Source organism: Leucopleurus acutus, assembly GCF_964270905.1.
Source record: "Leucopleurus acutus genome assembly, chromosome: 8".
NCBI lineage: Eukaryota > Metazoa > Chordata > Mammalia > Artiodactyla > Delphinidae > Leucopleurus > Leucopleurus acutus.
Window position 1 is genome coordinate 11896408 of NC_139151.1, and position 22737 is coordinate 11919144.

Here is a 22737-nt window from a genome sequence, read left to right on the forward strand (position 1 = left end):
ATAGGAGACGGAGGACAAGCTGCAATGTCACTCACACCTGACGTGGATGGCACAGGTTCTGGTTCCTTGCTGGATTCAATTCTATCTACCCTCTTGAAAAAAACGATCCGGCGATGTCTGGGTAGTAGCTCTTTTTTTCTCATCATAGATGACACAGTAGCACTGGATTTCATTCTGAACGGCTGCTGCAACCTTCGTGTACCGTTCTACGTTCAAGTCCTATGCTTCAAAAACTAACAGTGCCTCCTCAAATAAAGAAAATCCCCTTGCCATTTCCTGCCTTGTGAATCTCTTCAGTTCTTCAGTTACTTCTTCCTCTTGTCTCTCTTCGTCCTTTCTCTGGGCCTCCAGTTCCATCAGGTCTTCATTAGTAAGCTCCATGTTGCAGAGCAAGGAGTTCAGTGAAGTCATCCTCTTGCAGATCTAGCTCCAACTTCTCACTGAGGGTCACTAAGTTGCTAAAGACCTCTTTGGACGCATTATCCACCTTCTCAAATCTACAGAAATCACAAACAAACTGTGGGCAAAAGTTCTTCCAAACCCCATTCATGGTGATGGCTGTAACCTCACGCCAAGCAAAGTCAATGTTTTTTATGGACTTGTGGATGTTAATAGTCCTTCCAAAATTGTCACAGGTTGCTGCTGATTCATCACGTGCCTTTACTGCCTGACAAAAGTGTGACCAGGTTGGACGAGCAGTGTAGTTATTTGGTGGCAGATGCACTACTTTGATGTTGGGATGAAAGTCGTCCATGAACGGGGGGTGCCCGGAGCATTGTCAAGGAGCAAAAGAATGTTGAATGGGACGTCCCTCTCTAAGCAATATTTCTCTACCTCTGGGATAAAATGGTGGTAAAAACAGTCCTGGAAAATGACCTGTGTAACCCAGGCTTTGGAGTTACTCTTCCACACAACAGGAAGAGAGCCCTTGGCTATGTTTTTAAGGGCAGTTGGGTTCTCTGAATAATAAATTAAGAGAGGTTTCAGCTTCATATCGCTGGAAGCATTGCTACCAAACAACAGCGTGAGCCTATCCTTTGCTGCTTTATAGCCTGGCATCAACTTTTCCTCCTTCCTGATGTACCTTCGATCTGACATCCTCTTCCAGTTCAGTCCTGTCTCATCCACATTAAAAACCTGCTCGGGTAAATACGCGCCTTCATTAATACTTTCTCGAAGCGTTTCAGGGATTCCCAGGCAGCTACCCTATCTGCCCTTGCTGCCTCGTCACTTACTTTCACGTTGTGAAGGTTGGCTCTAGCCTTGAACCGATGAAACCAGCCATGGCTGGCATTAAAAGATGCGCCCTCTGAGTCTTCACTGTGTTTCTCCTTCAAGTCGCTGTAAAGGCTTTTAATTTTCTCTTGAATCAGCATGAAGCTGAGCAGGACTTGATGCTGATGCTGATCCTGCATCCACACACTGAGAAGTTCCTCCATCTCTTCCATCACTTTTCCACGCTTCTTTGATATTATTGTTGACATTATCGGCACAGCAAACTTCACACATTCCATGATCTTGTCCTTGTTCTTTAGAATCATGCCAGTGGTTGAACAATACACGTTATAAGGATGAGCGACGTCTACCATCTTTTCGCCTTGCTCCACTCTCAATTATTTTCACTTTTGCTTCCATCGTTATTGCTTGGTGCTTCTTAGCACTACCAGCTACATCACTGCTGCTTTTTTTAAATTAATTAATATATATTTTTAAATTTTTGGCTGCAGTGGGTCTTCATTACTGCACATGGACTTCCTCTAGTTGCGGTGAGCAGGGGCTACTCTTCGTTGCAGTGCGTGGGCTTCTCATTGTGGTGGCTTCTCTTGTTGTGGAGCACGGGCTCTAGGTGCGTGGGCTTCAGTAGTTGTGGCGCACGGGCTTAGTTGCTCCGCAGCATTTGGGATCTTCCCAGGCCAGGGCTTGAACCCGTGTCCCCTGTATTGGCAGGCAGATTCTTAACCACTGCACCACCAGGGAAGTCCCATCACTGCTGCCTTTACACTTACTTCCGGACATCTGGGGCTTGAAAAAAAGATACTGTACTATTGTACTCTATACAGTACTGTACAATAAAGTACACAAAAGCGCAACCACTTGTGGAGGATGCACGCACGTGACAATGTACACCAGGCACATGAATTAACTTATGTGATTGGACATGCAAATGCACGTTTGCATCTTTGAAAGTTTGCAACTTGAAGGTTAGTACGTAGGGGACTTACTGTAGATCTTTCAGCCCCCAGTTGAGCTGCCCAGATGATGCCACATGGAGCAAAGACGAGCTTTTCAGACTGAGCTTTGCCCAGTTGCAAATTTGAGGGCAAAATAAATGATTGCTGTTGTTTTAAGTTACTAAGTGTTGGGGTGACTTGGTATGCAGCAATAGATAGCCAGGACAAAAAGGGCCAATGGAGAAAAGAGTCACTGGTATATCAACCAACAGGCATACCGATGAATCCTGGCCAAATGGTAACAAAGGTCAATTTTATTTACTTGATTGTGTCTCCATTGCTCTGAGGAATGAAGATTTTAGAGCCGGGAAATATGTGCATCTAGGTAACAAAGTACTAATAATAGCACTTCTAAAGCATCTACTCTAATGGGTGGAGATGGAGATTCAGATAATCATCCACAATGATGAATGGTCCAATGGAAAATATACCTGCATTAGGAGTCTACTATATTTTAGGCAAAATGTTAGACCTTTCGCATGCCTTTTCTCACCTAATCCGCATAAAACTCCTATAGAATCTTACTCTGATTTTACAGGATCAGAAAAAGTTAGAAAATTGATGAAAAAAAATCATCTCACACCAATGAGTGGTAGGAGCAAGATTCAAACTCAAGTCTGACTGCAGAGCTCAGTCCCTTTTTACTACAGCATCCTACGTATTTGCCAAAGGTGATTTCTCTGGTTTTGGCACACATGTGCTATTAATGGTTTTTGAGCTGTTTGGAGTGGATTCCTTTTTCTTCAGCCGTAGCATGTTTATTTACACTTCTTGGCTACTATTCTTTTAAAAAAAGAATTTGCATTCCTGAAGCATATACAATACAACGGTGTTGAAAGCAGATGGTCCACAAGTATGCTGTGGGACATGGGGAATCGAAATTAAAAGAAAATTTTGTCACAGTTATGGAGTGCTGTGGTGCTTTGTATGTGTGTACGTACCATGCAGTGCATGTCATAAATGGAAGTGGCTTTTTCTTCTTTATTAAGTTGGCCATTATCTTTATTAAAGGTATTCTTTCAGTCAAAGCTAAGACATTTTACCCAATGCACGAGTGTCTTGTAAGTTGAAGTGCAGAACACAGCAGTAGTTGTGCAAAATAAGCAGATGTCTGCCCTGATCAGTCTGCTTTAGAATTCTGTTGGGGGCTTGTGATTGTTTGAATGGGAAGAGTTCCCTCAGTTGTTTCTTGGAGGGAAAAGATGTATAGAGGGCAAGAGGTGAGAGTCTCTCCCTCTGAAGGTCAGAGGGTTCAGTGATTGGAGGAAATGGACATCGAGGCTCTTCCATTCTCTTCTGGCACTGCACACAGTGACCTTGCTCAAGTCATTAACCCCTTGTTTTGCTTATTAGTTCCTAGGGGACAGTAACACCAAGCCAGCCATGCTGAAAACAAGTCAGTTCTTCAGAAAAAGTCATCAGTATATGTGCAAACCCAAGAGCCCTTTATTATACACAGCCCTCTCTTTTCCTGTTGTTTCCCTGACAGCAATGCATTTCTTTCCTCGGCATGCCATTTTCAAAACCTTTGACATTCCAGGACACCTCATCATTGCCTTCATCGGGGATCATGCCAATTTGTCAGTTTTAATCTGTCCAAAAACCTGCATCTGCCAGCATAAACCTTTCTATTTCTTATATGTTGATACAAAGATTTCACACATTGATTTTTGAGTAGCTCTGATTTCATGCAAGCTAAGCAAACAGTGACAGGTTGGTACTTGGGGTAATGAATGCTCTATCAGATTAATATAAATCAATGGCATTGGCAAGTTTCAGATGAGGCACAGGGGTTGGGGTCTGGAGAGCACGAGCTGCCAGAACAAGACAGATGGTCAGAAGCTGACACTCTTACCTCTTTATCTTGATGGGCTCATTAGCAGATTTCTCTCCTTTGAGTGAGTCTTATTTGGCTTTAAATGGTACCACAGCCATCCTGGAAAAAATACTGACATACTCTTCTCATGACCTGGCATGAAGAATATTCTAGTGTCCAGGGTCTGTTTAGCAGCCTGGAGGGCTAGGACTTGGGTAAATGGATACTAGAGTTAACCATTTATGCAATAGGACCACTGGGGTCCAAAGAGTTACTGTATCCCTGTGAAGAACCTACTTTTCTAAAAACTACCATTTATTGAATGTCAAGTCCTATACCAGGCACGGTATTTTATTGAATTCTCACAAGAACTCTAGGAGATAGATTCCATTATTTTTATCCTTGTTCTTATTGTTTCTATGCTATTGCATAAGTGGGAAACTGAGGATTAAGTAATTTGTCCAAAGGGACACAGCTGGGGAGTAGAAAAGGCAGAACTTGATTCTGGGTCTGTAGAACTCTGAAACCCTGAGGTTAACCGCTGGTCTCATGTACAAGAGCAGATGGCTAAGTCTATGGGCAGCTTTTCTGGTCCTGAACTGGTGCCTCTCCTTTCTCCCTGCCTCCCTCCCTTCCTTCCTGCAGGCGTCAAGGACTCTCAGCTGTCTCTTTCTTCCCTTTTAAACAACATACCTTCATCCTCAGGTTCTTTCTCCTCTAAAGCTGGCAGTGGAGCAGGGATAGTAACCTTGGCCCCCTTCTTTCCTACTCTTCCTCCAGATGACCACCATCATGGGACAAAAACAATACCTGGCCAAAAGGTTTCAGAAGTCCTATGAGGTTTTTCATAGTCATTGATCCATCAAATAGAGGTTTTGACTTCCTATTTATTTATTTATTCTTTTCCTTTATGGTTTATTACAAGATATTGAATATAGTTCCCTGTGCTCTACAGTAAGACATTGTTGTTCATCTATTTTATATATAGTAGTTTGTATCTGCTAATCCCAAACTCCTAAGTTTTCTGCCCCACCTTTCCCCTTTGGTAACCATAAGTTTGTTTTCTGTCTATGAGTCTGTTTCTGTTTTCTAAATAAGTTCATTTCTATCATTTTTTAGATTCCATATATAAGTGATATCTTATCCTCTGTCTGATTTACATCACTGAGTATTGATAATCTGTAGGTCCATCCACGTTGCTGCAAATGATGGTATTTCATTCTTTTTTATGGCAGAGTAATACTCCATTGTATATATGTACCACATCTTCTTTATCCATTCATCTGTTGATGGACACTTAGGTGGCTGCCATGTCTTGGCCATTGTACATAGTGCTGCTGTGAACACTGGAGTGCATGTATCTTTTTGAATTCGTGTTCATCTTTTCCAGATTTATGCCCAGGAGTGGGATTGCTGGATCATATGGCAACTCTATTTTTAATGTTTTTAAGGAACCTCCATACTGTTCTTCATAGTGGCTGTACCAATTTACATTCCCACCAACATTGTAGGAGGTTTCCTTTTTCTCCATACCCTCTCCAGCATTTATTATTTGTAAACTATTTAGTAATGGCCGTTCTGAGTGGGTGATACTTCATTGCAGTTTTGATTTGCATTTCTCTAATAATCAGTGGTGTTGAGCATCTTTTCATGTGCCTGTTGGCCATCTGTATGTCTTCTTTGGAGAAATATCTGTTAAGGTCTTCTGCCCATTTTCTGATTGGGACGCTTGTTTTTTTGATATTGAGTAGTATGAGCTGTTTGCATATTTTGTTTTTTTTGTTTTTCTTTTTGCGGTACGTGGGCCTCTCACTGTTGCGGCCTCTCCTGTTGTGGAGCACAGGCTCCGGACGCACAGGCTCAGCGTCCACGGCTCACGGGCCTAGCCGCTCCATGGCATGTGGGATATTCCCAGACCGGGGCACGAACCCATGTCCTCTGCATCGGCAGGCGGACTCTCAACCACTGCGCCACCAGGGAAGCCCTGTTTGTATATTTTGGAAACTAAGCTCTTGTCAGTCACATCATTTGCAAATATTTTTCCCACTCTGTTGGTTGTCTTTTCGTGTTGTTTATGGTTTTCTTTGCTATGATAAAACTTATAAGTTTGACTAGGTCCCATTTGTTTATTTTTGCCTTTATTTCTATCGCCTTGGGAGACCTAAGAAAACATTGCTATGATTTATGTCAGAGAATGGTTTGCCTATGTTCTCTTCTAGGAGTGTTATATCTTATATTTAAATCTTTAATCCATTTTGAGTTTATTTTTGTGTATGGTGTGAGGGAGTGTACTGACTTCACTGATTTACATGCAGCTGTCCAGCTGTCCAGCTTTCCCAACACCACTTGTTGAAGAGACTGTCTTTTCTCCATTGTATATTCTTGCCTCCTTTGTTGAATATTAGTTGACTGTAGGTGTGTGGGTTTATTTCTGGGCACTCTGTTCTGTTCCATTGATCCGTATGTCTGCTTTTGTGCCAGTACCATGCTGTTTTGATAACTATAGTTTTGTAGTATTGTTTGAAATCTGGGAGAGTTTTGCCACAAGCTTTATTCTTTTTCCTCAGGATTGCTTTGGCAATTTTGGATCTTTTATGGTTCCATATAAATTTTAGGATTATTTGTTCTAGTTCTATGAAAAATGTCATGGGTAATTTCATATGGATCACATTAAATATGTAGATTGCTTTGGGTAGTATGGCCGTTTTAACAATATTAATTCCTCCAATCCAAGAGCATGGGATAGCTTTCCATTTCTTTGCCTCATTTTCAATTTCCTTTATCAGTGTTTTATAGTTCTCATTGTATGAGTCTTTCCCCATCCTTGGTCAGGTGTATTCCTAGGTATTTTTCTTTATGCTATTTTTTAACTTTCCCTTTCTGATATTTCATTGTTAGTGTAAAGAGATACAACAGATTTCTGCACGTTAATTTTGAATCCTGCTACCTTGCTGAATTCATTTATCAGTTCTAGTAGTTTTTGTGTGAAGTGTTTGGGGTTTTTATACATATAGTATCATGTCATCTGTATGTAATGACAGTTTTACCTCTTCCTTCCAATCTGGATACCTTATATTTCTTTTTCTTGTCTGATTGTTGTGGCTAGGACTTCCAATACTGTGTTAAATAGAAGTGGTGAGAGTGGGCATCCTTGTCTTGTTGCCGATTTTAGCAGGAAGGCTTTCAGCTTTTCACCATCCAGTACCATGTTGACTGTGATTTTGCCATAAATGGATTTTATTATGTTGAGATATGTTCCCTCTATACATGCCTTGGTAAGGGTTTTTTTAAAATCATAAATGGATATTGAATTTTATCAAATGCTTTTTCTGCATATATCGAGATGATCCTGGGGCTTTTATCTTTTCTTTTATTGATGTGGTGTATCACATTGATTGATTTGCATGTGTCAAAGCATCCTTGTGACTCTTGGATGAATCCAAATTGATCATGGTGTATAATCTTTTTTATGCGTTGTTGGATTCAACTCACTAGTATTTTGTTGAGAAGTTTTGCATCTATACTCATCAAAGATATTGGCCTGTAACTTTCTTTTTTGGTAATGTCTTTGTCTGGTTTTGGTATCAGGGTGATGGTGGCTTTCTATAATGACTTTGGGAGTGGTCCCTCCTCTTTGGTCTTTTGGAAGAGTTTGAGAAGGATTGGTACAAGTTCTTGGTATGTTTGGTAGAATTCCCCAGTGAAGCCATCTGGTCCTGGACTTTTGTTTGTAGGGAGTGTTTTTAAAATCACAAATTCTATTTCACTTCTAGTGATTGGTCTGTTAAAATTATCTACTTCTTCTTGATTCACTTTTGGTGGGCTGTATGTTCCTAGAAACTTGTCCATTTCTTCTAGGTTGTCCAGTTTGTTGCCATATAATTGTTCATAGTATTCTCTTATGGATCTTTTGTATTTCTGTGGTGTTAGTTGTTATTTCTCCTCTTTCATTTCTTGTTTTATTTTGTTCCTCTCTCTTTTCTTCTTGGTGACCCTGGCCAGAGGTTTGTCAATTTTGTTTACCCTTTCAAAACCAGCTCTTGGTTTTATTGATTTTTTATATTATTTTTTTAATCTTTTTTATTTATTTCCTCTCTGAAATTTATTATTTCCTTCTGCTGGAAATAATAAAGTTTTTGTTTGTTTTCTTTTGTTTGTTCTTCTTTTTCTAATTCTTTTAGGTAGTAAGGTTATCTATTTGAGATTTTTCTTGTTTTTTGAGGAAGGCCTGTATTGCTGTGAACTTCCCTCTTGGGACTGCATTTGCTGCACCCCATAGATTTTGTATGGTTGTGTTTTCCTTGTCATTTGTCTCACGGTATTTTTAAATTTCCTCTTTGATTTCACTGTTGACCCATTGGGTTTTTTTTTTAGTAGCATGTCATTTAGTCACCAGGTAATCATTTTTTTTCTCGTTTCTGTTTCTGTTGTTCATTTCTAGTTTCATGCTGCTGTGGTCAGAAAAGGTGCTTGAAATGATTTCTATCCTCTTAAATTTATTGAGGCTTGTTTTGTGACCCAGTATGCTGTCTATCCTAGAGAATGTTCCATGTGCACCTGAAAAGAATGTGTATTCTGTATTTTTCAGGTGTCGTGTCCCAAAAATATCAATTAAGTCTAACTGTTCTGTTGTGTCATTTAGGATGTCTGTTGCCTTATTATGTCTAGAATATCTGTCCATTGACGTCAGTGGAGTGTTAAAGTCTCCTACTATTTATTCCTGTTAGTTCTTCCTTTTATGTCTGTTAGTACTTGTATTATGTATTTAGGTGCTCTTATATTGGGTGCATATATATTAACGTGTGTGATATCCTCTTCCTGTATTGATCCTTTGATCACTATATAATGTCCTTTTTCTTTATGGTTTTTGTTTTAAAGTCTATTTTGTCTGATATGAGTATTGCTATCCTTGCTTTCTTGTCATTTCCATTTTCATGAAATATCTTTTTCTATCCTCTCAATATTGATATGTATTTATTGCCATTTTAAATACTGTTTTCCAGTTGATATTATATTTCTTCTCTGTTCCTTTCATTTTTGTCATTCTTTTTCCTTTTGTGGTTTGATGGTTTTCTATTGTATTATGCTTGAATTCTCTTCTTTTTGTGTTTTTGTGAATCTATTGTATGTTTTTGATTTGTGGTTTCTCTGATTTTCAAGTATGTTAACCCATTACTATATCTACTTGTTTTAGACTGGTAGTAATATAGGCTCAAACACATTCTAAAAGAAATCTACATTTTCTTATTCCCCTCCCCCACATTTTATGATTTTTGATGTCCTCTTTTATATCTTCATGTTTATCCTTTTGCTGTTCATTGTACTTATTGTCACTTTCATAATTTTTCTTAAATCTATGTACTGGCTTATTTAAGTGATATAACTTCCAATTGTGATTTTCTCTTTCCTATAGATTCTTGCTTCTTTTCTATTTAGAGAAGACCTTTCAATATTTCTTTTAGGATAGGTTTAGTATTGCTATATTCTTTTAGTTTTTGCTGTTCTGAGAAATTTTTTATCTCTCCTTCTAATTCTAAGTGATAGTCTTGCTGGGTAGAGTATCCTAGGTTGCAGGTTTTTCCCTTCCAGGAGTTTCAATATATCTTGCCACTTTCTTCTGGCCTGCGGTGTTTCTGTAAAGAAATCAGCTGATAGCCTTATGGGGGTTCCCTTGTAACTAACTCTTTTTTTCTTGCTGCCTTTAGAATCCTGTCTTTAACTTTTGCCGTTTTAATTATAATATGTCTTAGTGTGGGTCTGTTTGGTTTCATCTTGCTTGGAGCTTCCTGTACCTGGATATTTGTTTTCCTTCTTTAGGTTTGGGAAGTTTTCAGCCATAATTTCTTCAAACACATTTTTGATCCCCTTTTCTCTTTCTTTTCCTTCTGAGATCCCTATTATATGTAGTTTGGCTTGCTTTATCCCATAGGTCTCTTATATTGCTTTCATTTTTTCTTTTTTTAATCTGGCTTTCTGTCTGCTGTTCTGATTGGGTGATTTCCAGTGTTCTATCTTCCAGATCGTTTATTCTTTCTTCTGCATTATTTAGTTTGCTAGTTATTGTTCAGCTCTCATCTCAACAAATTCATTTTCTAATTTTGATTGGCTCCTCTTTATAGTTTCTAGTTCCTCATTACAGTGATCTTCATTTCTATTTATAGCCTTTCTTAATTCCTTCAGTATTTTTATTACTTTCTTTTTGAACTTGGGATCTGGTAGACTGGAGAGGTCTGTTTCATTGTTTGTTCTTTCAAGGAATTTTTCTTGTTCTTTTAATAGGGAGTGGCTCCTCTGCTTCTTCATTTTCCTTATATTTCTCTGACTCTATAAATTCAAGGGAAACAGTCATCTACTGTGGTCTTGAAGGGCTGTTTTTGTGTGGGAGCATCCCTGTGTGGCCTGCGTGCATCTAATATTTTTGGTGCCAGGGCTGTCTTTAGTATAGATACCTGCCCCATATCTCCTCAGTGTGTGCTGGCTGTTATCCCCTTGACAGTGGGTGTGATTGGTGTTGTGCTGACCAGAGCCTGCACTGGATGTTGAGCAGGACCTGCTCTTTGCTCTGCAGTTGTCACACCTCTGTGGAGGCAGGGTCTGCTCCCCAGTTGTTGGAGTAGAAGCCGCCAGATCCGGTTCTGAGCTGTGTTGTGAGGTGGGCGGGACTGGAGTACTCCTGCTGGGAGAAGAGCCACTGAGTATACCTCCACAGGAGCTGTTCACTGGGAAGTGTACTCTGTGGCATCACCTGTAACCCGTTGTGTGTGCTCACAAAGTACACTGTTGTTGGCACTGCCCTTGGCCCCGCCTCAGTCAAGGGAATGCAGGCAATCGGCCAGGATGTCCCTCAGGCTCTATGTTCACAAAGCCACCGGCACTGTTAGGCCGCCAAAGTTAGGCACCAGGACCTGCTGTAGCTGGGCATCTGGACTTTCCGTGGGAGCTACAGAATCAGCCCAGAGCCCAACCCCACCTCCACGCACCCATAAAGCCCACCGCTGCTAACACTGGACCAGCCACAGCCACAGGAGCGCCTGTAATCTGCTTGGATGTCCTGCAGATCTGAACTTACATAAATCTGCCCAACTCACACAGCCACTGGGACAGGGCTCAGATTTCAGCCCCTCCTCCACATGTGGGCACCCGCTGGCACTTGCGTGCTCCCAGAACTCATAGAGGTGAAGCCACGCCCGCTGTAAGCATGCTGAGAGTAAGGCTGCTGTGGTGGGGCCCCACCCCTCCCTTCACGTGTGCATTAACAATGGGACTTCTATGGCAGACCTGGGCTCCATGCTCTGTACATGCCCAGTTGTAGCCCAGACCACGCTCCAGTTCTTTCAGGCTGTCTCCACACAGCCAATCCCAGTCCTCTCCCAGGTCTGTCTGTGAAGCCTGAGTTTCAGCACCCAGCCGCCTCCACCTTCCATACCATCAGACACACGTCTCTGGCTGGGAAGTGCAGCGAGGTGGCCAGGACTGTCTCTGCTGGTCTCTCTCTGTTCTGCCTGCTGTGAGCCAGCTACTGCATCCTCCTCTGGGCCTCTGAAGCTCCCTCTGTCCCAGCTGGTCTCCCAGCCAGTGAAGGGGGTTCCCAGGGTGAGGGAACCTTTCCTCTTTCACAGCTCCCTCCCAGGGACACAGGTCCCATCCCGATTCCTTTCTTTTGTTTTTTTTCTTTCAACCTGCCTGGTTACCTGGTGATCCTTCCTGCAGCTTCGATTGTATGAGATCTTCTGTCAGCATTCAGTGGGTATTCTGTGAGAATTGTTCCACATGTAGATGTGTTTTTGATGTATTTGTTGGAGGAGGTGAGCTCCATGTCCTTCCATTCCACCATCTTCCTATTTATTTATTTTTAGTGATTTACTTTTTAGATTAGTATCTTGAGTTCTCTTTTAATTGGCTTGGCTGCTTAGAGTTGAGAGAGATTCAGCCTGAAAGACCTGCTAAAGCATGAGATTCTTAGACCTACTTCATAATCTGTACCCCAAATATGAGTTACTTCTGCATTTCTTCATTCCTTTGCTCCTGGTCAGCTTCTCTGAGAATGAAACTCCCGTCCATGGCTCCAAACGATTATCTGTAGCACTTCAAACTTGAGCTCTGCAGATGCCTTCTCATACTCAGAGCAATCTCCTTGGCTCCAGCAGCCAACTCTCTGTATCCCGCTGATTTGCCAGCAGAATACGCACCAGCCATATCCCAACACTGATTCTATGTTCTATCTGTACTGTCCTCATTGTCTAAGGAACTAGACCCCATCCTTTCAACCTACTCAGTCTCTGAGCTTTGCCGCGTAGTCTTACAGTTACCCTCCACCCTTCATTAAAAAAAAAAAAAAGAAGCTTCTCTATCTGAGGTCCTTTAACACTACTTTCCTAGTTCTCCAAACTCCATGGTTTCTCTTCTACTTTTTCTACCACTGCCTAAGGTGTAAACCCCACTGCTTAGTCCTTGTCTTCTGCTTTTCAGCTTTTACACTAACTGCCCTCAAGAGCATATCCAGACTTGTGGTTTCAAGTAATAATGATTCACAAATCTCCATACTCTTCTTAATTCCAAATTGCTTCCTTTGGGAAATTTCCACTTGAAGATTCGACCATTATCTCTAACTTACCGTGCCTAAACTTCCCATTTATGTCCATAGCATCACCATCCTTCCAGACTCATTTTTTTTCAACTTGAACACTTTCTTTCCCATCAGATCTATTCATTTATCCATGTGTTCATTCACCCACTCATTCATTTACTCACTCAGTAAACATTTACTAAATGCCTATTCTGTGTCAGGTTCTGGGTGAGGCACTAAAGATAACAAAAGTAAATGATATATCCTGAATCCAAAATTGACGATCCTCCATCCATCAAGAACATCTCCTATCAACATTTTCTCTCATGGTTTCCAACAACACTAAGTGCCTTAGTCAAACTGGTTTCCTAGACTTCATGCTAACATGTGAAATTACTCTCTTACCTCCATGCCTTTGTTCTTCTTGTTCTTTTTGCCTAGAACAATTTCCCTTAATTTTTCTGCCATCTGAAATCAACATTTCCTTCAGGTCCCATCTATTTTCAAAGTCTCAACTGAATGCTTTTTTCCTTTTCTGAATTCCTATAGGATTTTGTGATTCAGTCCCATTATGATCACAGGAAGTAGAAAAGCATGGCTGAGAATGTTTTCGCAATAGAAAAGTCTTTAGTGAAGTTGTCATAGCAAGGGCATATTTTGGGGGCAAGGACACAATTAATGCATTCCTTTACTCATCCATTTATTCATTCAGTTCTGATCTCTGTGAAAAAAAAAAAAAGGCATGGGCTCCCAGAGGGCATGAGGCCAGTGCCAGGGGGGTTGTTCACATTGATGCTTACCCTGGATTCTGGACTGACCTGGCCCTGCTGGTCTGTAGCATAGTGGCACCTGGTGGCACTTGCTGGCGGGGATCAGGCCTGGCTGAAGGAGGAGCTGGATATATAATACCTGTATACAGTGAAGGAGCTGTGTCATGCAGGACTCACCTGATGCCCACCCAACTTCATGACGGATCTCTTCCAGAGGGTCCATCCCAACAGGGTAGCCAATAACCCCAACACCCTCGCAGGCAATATGCTTTGATGTTTTAAGGAGAAAGAGTATGTCAACCAGAACAACCTTTTCTTCGACATCTCCTCAGTGGGCAATCATATGAAAGTCCTGAATGTTGAGCTCCACATGTTCGAGCCCCAGCATTTTCCCAGGACCCCGCCCTTGACAAGTCTACCATTACTACAGGGTGGAAGTCCGTAAGATCCTGGGCCCATGCCAGAATTAGAGTGAGGGAGCTTTCTTTCAAGTAAAGATCTTCCTCTGGCCTCTAAGTCTGGCACAGATGATGATTGACTGCATCCTGGGAAACACTTCAGCTTGAGCTTTCTGGGACAGACCATGAAGCCACTAAATGACAGTTACCACAGGACCCAGTGGAAGGGGATCACAGTGATAATAGGAACTCTGTCCTGGCCCTTGGCCAATAAAAAGGCAACAGTTTTTTGTTGCTGAAGAGGGTACCTGTCCCTGCCCATCATGCTACACTCACTCTCAGAGCTGGAGAGTCTGTCCTAGGTAGAACTCTCTGCAGACCTCACCTCAGCTACCCCAGATAGTGGCCCCAGAGGGCAAGACACAGCTTGAAAGTGCTTGTGATGGCCAGATGTGTCTCTTCTACATAGACTTCCAAGGATATAAGCTACACAAACAGGGATATCTCATTTGAGGCTATCAGGTCAATAGCTGCAGCATTGTTGGCTCTAGCTTGTGACCACACTCTGGCACACAACTCCACTCAGCTGGGGATGTGGAGTAGGAGAGGATGAGGAGGAAGGAGGCAATATCCATTAAGGAGCCTGCCGCTCAGTGTCCTTATTCCAATAGAATGCTTAACTCCCCATGTAAGCTTGAGAAGTCAGTGATTCTCTCTAGGTCTCACTATATCTATCTGTAAAATGGAATTGTCTTTACGTCATAGGATGTTCAAGAGTATGAAGAAGGTACTGAGAGGAGGGATATCACAAAAGTTTGTGGGAGGAGTGATTCTTGCTTGTGTTACAGCTTTTTCTGCAGTAATTACTCACCACTGTACCTCCAGGACCTAGAAGAGGGAACGGTACATAGTTGGCCTTCAGTATGCATCAAATGAAAAAAATGAATGGACTGCAGCTTCTGCAGTCATTCATTCAAAGGTCATGTATGAGTTTTTAAGAGCTAGGTAAGCAGCTATAGTTCTCTTCTGCTTCTCTATGCCATTCCCCAGTGCTCAGTTTACAAACACCTCAGCTTGGGCCAATGTCAGTGACCACTCCCCCCACCCCCCCACCCCGTTGGCTGCATAGTGGAAGTTGTGTGTGGGTGCCTTGGGGCACTCAAAGAAGTTAAATGAAGGCTCTTAAGACCATCCCAAACCTGGGGTGGGGTATGGATGGGGGGAAGAGGCAGATTCAGAAGTTGGGGTAGGAAGTCTTGGGTCCATAGCCTCCTCTAACAGCTATATGCCTTGCCCATACTCAGGCCTGGACTTCCCCCATTTTTTTTTATAGTGTTGCACTCCTTTCAGGTGTACAGCAAAGTGATTCCGATAGATAGATAGATAGATAATATCTTTTTCAGATTCTTTTCCATTATAGGTTATTACAAGATATTAAATACAGTCTCTGTGCTATACAGTAGGACCTTGTTGTTTATCGTTGTATATAAAGTAGTTTGTGTCTGCTAATCCCAAACTAATTTATCCCCTCCCTTTCCACTTTGGTAACCATAAGTCTGTTTCTGTTTTGTAAATAAGTTCATTTGTATCTTTTTTTAGATTCCACATATAAGTGATATCATATTTATCTTTCTCGTCTGACTTCATATGATAATCTCTAGGTCCATCCATCGTGCTGCAAATGGCATTATTTCATTCTTTCTTATGGCTGAGGAATATTCCATTCTATACATACATACCACTTATTCTTTATCCATTCATCTGTCAATGGACATTTAGTTTGCTTCCATGTCTTGGCTATTGTAAATAGTGCTGCTATGAACATCAGGGTGCATGCAGCTTTTTGAATTAGAAATTTCATCTTTTCCAGATATATGCCCAGGAGTGGGATTGCTGGATCATATGGTAAGTCTATTTTTAGGGTTTTTGCTGTTGTTTCTTTTAAACAACTTTATTGGAGTTAATTGCTTTACAATGGTGTGTTAGTTTCTGCTTTATAACAAAGTGAATCAGTTATACATATACATATGTTCCCATATCTCTTCCCTCTTGCATCTCCCTCCCTCCCACCCTCCCTATCCCACCCCTCTAGGTGGTCACAAACCACCGAGCTGATCTCCTTGTGCTATGCGGCTGCTTCCCACTAGCTATCTATTTTATGTTGGGTAGTGTATATATGTACATGCCACTCTCTCACTGTGTCACAGCTTACCCTTCCCCCTCCCCATATCCTCAAGTTTTTTAAGGAACCGCCATACTATTCTCCATAGTGACTGCACCAATTTACATTCCCAGCAACAGTGTAGGAGGGTTGCCTTTTCTCCACAACCTCTCTAGGATTTATTATTTGCGGACTTTTTGATAGTGGCCATTCTGACTGGGGTGAGGTGATAACGCATTGTAGTTTTGGTCTGCCGTTCTGTAATAATTACTGATGTTGAGCATCTTTTCAGGTGCCTGTTGGCCATCTTCTTTGGAGAAATGTCTATTTAGGTCTTCTGCCCATTTTTTGATTGGGTTGCTTCTTTCTTTGATATTGAGCTATATGAGCTGTTTATGTATTTTGGAAATTAAGCCCTATTGGTTGCATCATTCGCAAATATTTTCTTCCATTCCATAAGTTGTCTTTTCATTTTGTTTATGGTTTCCTTTGCTGTACAAAATCCTTTAAATTTAATTAAGTTCCATTTGTTTATTTTTGCTTTTATTTCCATTACTCTAGGAGACAGATCCAAAACAATATTGCTTCAATTTGTCAGAGCGTGCTACGTATGTTTTCCTCTAGGAGTTTTATAGTATCTGGTCTTACATTCAGGCCTTTAACCCATTTTGAGTTTATTTGAGTTTATATGGTTGTTAGAGAATGTTCTAATTTTATTCTTTTACATGTAGCTGTCCAGTTTTACCAGCACCACTTATAGAAGAGATTGTCTTTTCTCCGTTGTATATTCTTGCCTCCTTTGTCATAGATTAATTGGCCATAAGTGCATGGGTTTATTTCTGGGCTTTCTATCCTGTTCCATTAACCTATGTGTCTGTTTTTGTGCCAGTACCATACTGTTTTGATTACTGTAGCTTTGTAGTATAGCTTGAAGTCAGGGAGCATGATTCTTCCACCTCTGTTCTTTCTCAAGATTATTTTGGCTATTTGGGTTTTTTGTGTGTTTCTGTATAAATTTTTAAATTATTTGTTCTAGTTCTGGGAAAAAACACCATTGGTATTTTAATAGGGATTGCACTGAATCTGTAGATTGACTTGGGTAGAATGGTCATTTTAACAATATTGATTTTTTTCAATCCAAGAACACGGTATATCTTTCCATCTGTTTGTGTCAACTTCAGTTTCTTTCATCAGCATCTTGTAGTTTTCAGAGTACAGGTCTTTTGCCTCCTTAGGTAGATTTATTCCTAGGTATTTTATTCTTTTTGATATGATGGTTAATGGGATTATTAATTTCTCTTTCTAATAGTTTTTTTAGTGTATAGAAATGCAACAGATTTCTGTATATTAATTTTGTATTCTGCAACTTTACTGAATTCATTGATGAGCTCTAGTAGTTTCCTGGTAGCGTCTTTAGGGTTTTCTATGTATAGTATCATGTCACCTGCAAACAGTGACAGTTTTACTTCCTCCTTTACAACTTGGATTCTTTTTATTTCTTTTTCATCTCTGAATGCTGTGGCTAGGACTCCCAAAACTGTGTTGAATAAAAGTTGCAAGAGTGGGCATCCTTAGCCTGTTCTTGAACTTAGAGGGGAAGACTTTCAGCTTTTCACCATTGACTATTATGTTAGTGGTGGGTTTGTCATATATGGCCTTTATTGTGTTAAGGTATGTTCCCTCTATGCCCACTTTCTGGACACTTTTTATCATAAGTGGATATTGAATTTTATCAAAAGCTTTTTCTGCATCTATTGAGATGATCATATGGTTTTTATTCTTCAGTTTGTTAATGTGGTGTATCATGTTGATTAATTTGCAGATATTGAAAAACTCCTTGCATCCGTGGGATAAATCCCACTTGATCATGGTGTATGATCCTTTTAATGTATCAATATTGTTGGATTCAGTTTGCTAGTATTTTGTTGAGTATTTTTCCACCTATGTTCATCAGTGATACTGGCCTATAATTATTTTTATGATATCTTTGATTTTGGTATCAGGGTGATGGTGGCCTCATAGAATGAGTTCAGAGGTGTTCCTTCTTCTGCAATTTTTTGGAATGTGTTTAAGAAGGATAGATGTTAACTCTTCTCTAAATGTTTGGTAGAATTCACCTGTGAAGCCATCTGGTCCTGGGCTTTTGTTTGTTGGGAGTTTTTTAATAACTGATTCAATTTCAGTACTGGTAATTGGTCTGTTCAGATTTTCTATTTCTTCATGGTTCAGTCTGGGGAGATTGTACCTTTCTAAGAATTTGTCCATTTCTTCTAGGTTGTCCACTTTATTGGTATATAGTTGCTCATAGTAGTCTCTTATGATCCTTTGTATTTCTGTGGTGTCACTTGTAACTTCTTCTTTTTTGTTTCTGATTTTATTGATTTGGGCCCTCTCTTTTTCTTAATGAGTCTGGCTAAAGGTTATCAATTTTGTTTACCTTTTCAAAGAACGAGGTGTTAGTTTCATTGATCTTTTCTATTTTTTCTTAGGCTCTGTTTCATTTATTTCTGCTCTGATCTTTATGGTTTCTTTCCTTCTACTAACTTTGGGTTCTGTTTGTTCTTTGCTTTAGGTGTAAGGTTAGGTTGTTTATTTGAGGTTTTTCTTGTTTCCTGAGAAAAGCTTGTATCACTATAAACTTCCCTCTTAGGACTTCTTTTGCTGCATTCCATTGGTTTTAGATTGTTGTGTTTTCATTTTCATTTTTTCCCCAGGTATTTTTTATTTCCTTTTTGATTTCTTCAGTGATCTATTGGTTGTTTAGTAGCATATTGTTTAGCCTCCATGTGTTTGCAGTTTTTTCATGTAGTTGATTTCTAGTTTCACGGTGTTATGGTTGGAAAAGATGCTTGATATGACTGCAGTTTTCTGAGACTTGCCTTTGGACTTGCTGTCTTAGGAACGTGGAGTTGGGGTGGGAACAGGACAGATGGAAGCGATCTTGGCATGTTGGCTGGAGTTAGATCCTCCAGCTCTCCAGTGCTATGCCTTTTGCCAGCATTCTCATGCCTTACACTGTCAGGGTGACAGAGAGGACCTAGACCCCAACTCTGCAGGAACAAGAGGCAGGGTATCTGCTTCCCCCATGAAACTGAGGCTGGGTATGGAAGAAAAAAACCCTTTTTAATGGTTTCTATCCCTCCCCTTGACACTCCTACCTGAGTTCCAGGTGAGACTGCCAGGGCTCTAATTGACTCAGAATCAGAGCTCTTGCCTTGCCATGAAGCTTCCTCCATGTCACCAAGTGGTAGGAAGATGATAATCGTGTCAGTTATTTATCTATTGTCTGTCATTCCCATACACATCCTTCCATACTCTGCTTAGACTTCTGTGCCAACTGCATTCCTAATGGATTCTGCATGTTAGGAGACACTGGAGGAAGATCAGAAATTAGCAGTGGAGAGAAGTTATTATTCCTCCTTTTTCTTCTTTGGCTTCTGGCAGTAACTGTGGATGGTAGTGGCTTCATTGCTTTAAGGATTCCAGCTTTGGTGTCAACAATCCTTCTTTGGTGGTTCTGGTAGTGACCATTAGGTTCTCTATGGGGTCAGCATCTACAGGGTGGTCCACCCCATGGCTCTAGTATCAGCAAGTGCTACCATCTACCATGGTAACAGCAGTATACATGGTAACCTCACTAACTAGTACAGCAGTCAATGCATTATGTGCTCTGGAAACACCAATCCCTTCCTTTTCTTCTTTAGCCGTATTTCCTTCCTGTAGTAAATAATTTCTGGGTTACTTCTTCATCCCCCTTTTCCTGGTTTTGTTTTTTCAGGTCTTTTATAACTAGTTCTCTGTGTTAAATGCCTTCTGTTTGTTTCTCTTGTTGTATCCTGTCTGATATGCAAAAATTAAAGTAGGTGGTTATTCATGGGTAGAAAACAATTTTCTCATTTCTTCCCCAAAAGAAGTAGAAAGAAGGAAATATAAAACATTAACAAATACATTATTTCCCATTACAGTTAACCAAGCACTACCTTGTTGATCATAAAATTGGAACACTATTTGAATAATATTTTTCTTGGGTAAAAATATATTTCCATATATAATATGCTATTTCCATTGGAACTGAATTTATATATAAGTCAAATTAATTCTGAGTAATGTTTTCCATCTGAACTCATTGTACTCTCTGAACTATTTGATACATCTTGTGCTACAATGTACCAAATGTGATATTTCCATACATATACAAAAACTTTGATCCATTGTGGATGTATAGTATGGTTTAGACTTGAAGCAAACTTAAGAAATGAATGACTCCTGCTAGCAAATCTCTGGATGAATGACATCATCTAGAAACCATTTATTTGAAAGTTTTGAAAGAGTTGTGATCTAAATGTTAATCTGAAAGGAACTAGCTGTTGAATGATAATTATCCGGCCATCCATCCAGCAATAGGCAAAGCTATGGGGTCACTGAAGGTGATGTTCATCTATAATCATTAACATTGCAAAATGTTTACAATACATTGCTGAATGAAGGAATTGATTATAAAAGTTTGCATAATATTGCATTTTTGTTTAAAAAATATCTGTATGGTTTTTAATTTTCTTTTTACTGAGTTTTTTACATTTTCTACAATGAAGATACATTAATTTTATTTACTTAAAGGAAAAAAGTTAGTTAAAAGACAAGTTAGCGTGCTCTGTGTTTTGTACAGCATAGGACTCTGTCCATAAGAGCTGTGTGGGGGTGATGCAAGGAGGACTAAAGAGGAGCATCTTTGGGATCCACTCCTTCCAGGTTGTCAGGCAGGTCCCTGCCTTATAGGAACAAGGTGCTGGATGACTGCTGAGGCTCTGCCCAACTCGAGGTTCCAAAATCCAAACTAAAATCCAATTCAAAGACAATTTATCAGTGGTCATCCTGTGCCAAGTGCCAAGACCCATAGTAGGTCCTAGAGAGACAGGGATGGAGGCTAGTACCTACCCTGTGGGCACCTATTACTTTGTCAAGGGACTGTTGCTGGCTTTGGAGTGGAAAGATTTCTCTTTGAACTCTGCCTCTGCCTCTCACTAGCTGTGCAACCTTGGGGAAATTTCTTCTAAGTTTCAGATTTTTCCACTTTGTTGTTTGGAGGATTACATAGAATGATAAAGTAATCTAAGAGGAAGGGAGGGAGGGAGAAAGGGAAGGAAGAATAGAGAGAGGGAAAGAGTCATTCATTTTCTAGGCCAATTTAGGCTTTTCAGGAATGAGATCAATAGGAATGAAGAAGAAAATAGAAAAAAAAAAAAAAAAAAAAAAGAATCCTTACCCAAGGATGGATACCAAACTTTAAGAGTAAAGCATTGGATAGTACAAATGGTTACAAGTTAATGACATAGAAATTGTATAATTTTGTAGTACATCCTCATGGTCTTTGCCCTTTGTGAGCACATAGGGCTTTTCCACAACCAGATTTTCCATGTAATCTGTGTGTGGTTACTGAAGGATCTGCTCAGCCCTTCGTTCCCAGAGACCCCAGATAAATGGGAGATCAGGGTGCCCTGGACAATGGTGGGAGATGGAAGAGCCGTGGTCCACCGAGTCTGCCTCCAGACATGGAGTGGACAATACTGTGGTGGTGGGCAAGGAAGGCTGGGGAGGGGGAAGATTACGTGGCATGGTACATGATTTCTACCTTATAGAAAATTTGTAGTTTCTATATTTTTCTAAAACAAATATGTAGGAAAACTTTATATGAATAACTTTTCTGTGAGTTTCAGACATCCTTTTGTTCTTGAAAGCCTTACCTCACTAAGTATGCTGTAAACACCTTGAAAGCAAGAGTCCTGTCTTCATCTCCATTTGTAGGAATTCTTAACACAGTACTGGTCTCAACAAATCATTACTTGGAGGGTTCACCAATAGTCGTCTCTCACCAAAATTATTCCATTATTTACGTTTACATTGTACAATTATCAGCCAGCCATGGTAAATCAAAATAATGGGCTTTCAGTTGGCTAAATGGATTTGTTAACACACTGAATAATTATTCACCAGTAAATGAATCAGCCTAATTTTGCTTAAGTGTAGGTCATAGATAAAATAATGGGAACATGATGTTTTAAGACATTGATCTGAACAAGAGATAAAGTCAAACAAAGGCCATGACTTCAGCACTAGAGGGAAGACAAGTTAGTTTAAAGGCAAACCAATCAATCCAGCATTGTGTCAGATCCTTGAGGGATAATGAAAGTACAACTGCCCTGTCCTCAAGAAGCTTTGAGTCAAATTGAAGACTCAAGACATACCTGGCAATTAGGTAATAATAAAGATACTATACATTCAAAAATGAAAAGATGTGGAACAACCAGTCTTTTCAGTTAGAAGGACTCCTTTTAAAAATAAGTCCTTTTTTAATAAATAATAAAATCAATTTATTAATAAAATCAATTATTAAATCAGAAAAATCAATAACCAAAAATTAAACACCATAAGGCACATAATCATTCAGAGATAAGGACTGTTAACATTTCAGTATATCTTCATCCAGATCATCTTTGTATAAATAATAGGTATTTCAGTAAAACAAGATCACATTATAAAACTGTTTTTAACTATTGGTTGTACTCAACAACATATTATGAAAAAAATTGAAAATCTTCTTACCAAGTTGTAGGTTACACAAAGCTGGGAAGGAGAGCCATTGTTGCAAGAATCACCATCTAGAAAGATCTTGCCAGAAGAGAACAAGGGCCAAACTAACAAGATTAAATTTAACAGAGATACCTCTTAAGTCCTTAACTTAGATTGAAGGCCTATAGGTCTTGGTTGACTACAAGTATGATAGGAATCAACAGTGTC

General features: G+C 40.0%; 1 long non-coding RNA gene across 1 annotated transcript in view; it reads right to left on the reverse strand.

The window, feature by feature from the left end:
* Positions 1–15975: 15975 nt before the first annotated feature.
* Positions 15976–22737, reverse strand: part of LOC309965673 — a 230630-nt gene continuing 223868 nt past the window's right edge. Inside the window, exon 3 of the long non-coding RNA XR_014326405.1 lies at positions 15976–20776. This is a non-coding gene — a long non-coding RNA (uncharacterized lncRNA). The remainder of the gene's footprint in view (positions 20777–22737) is intronic.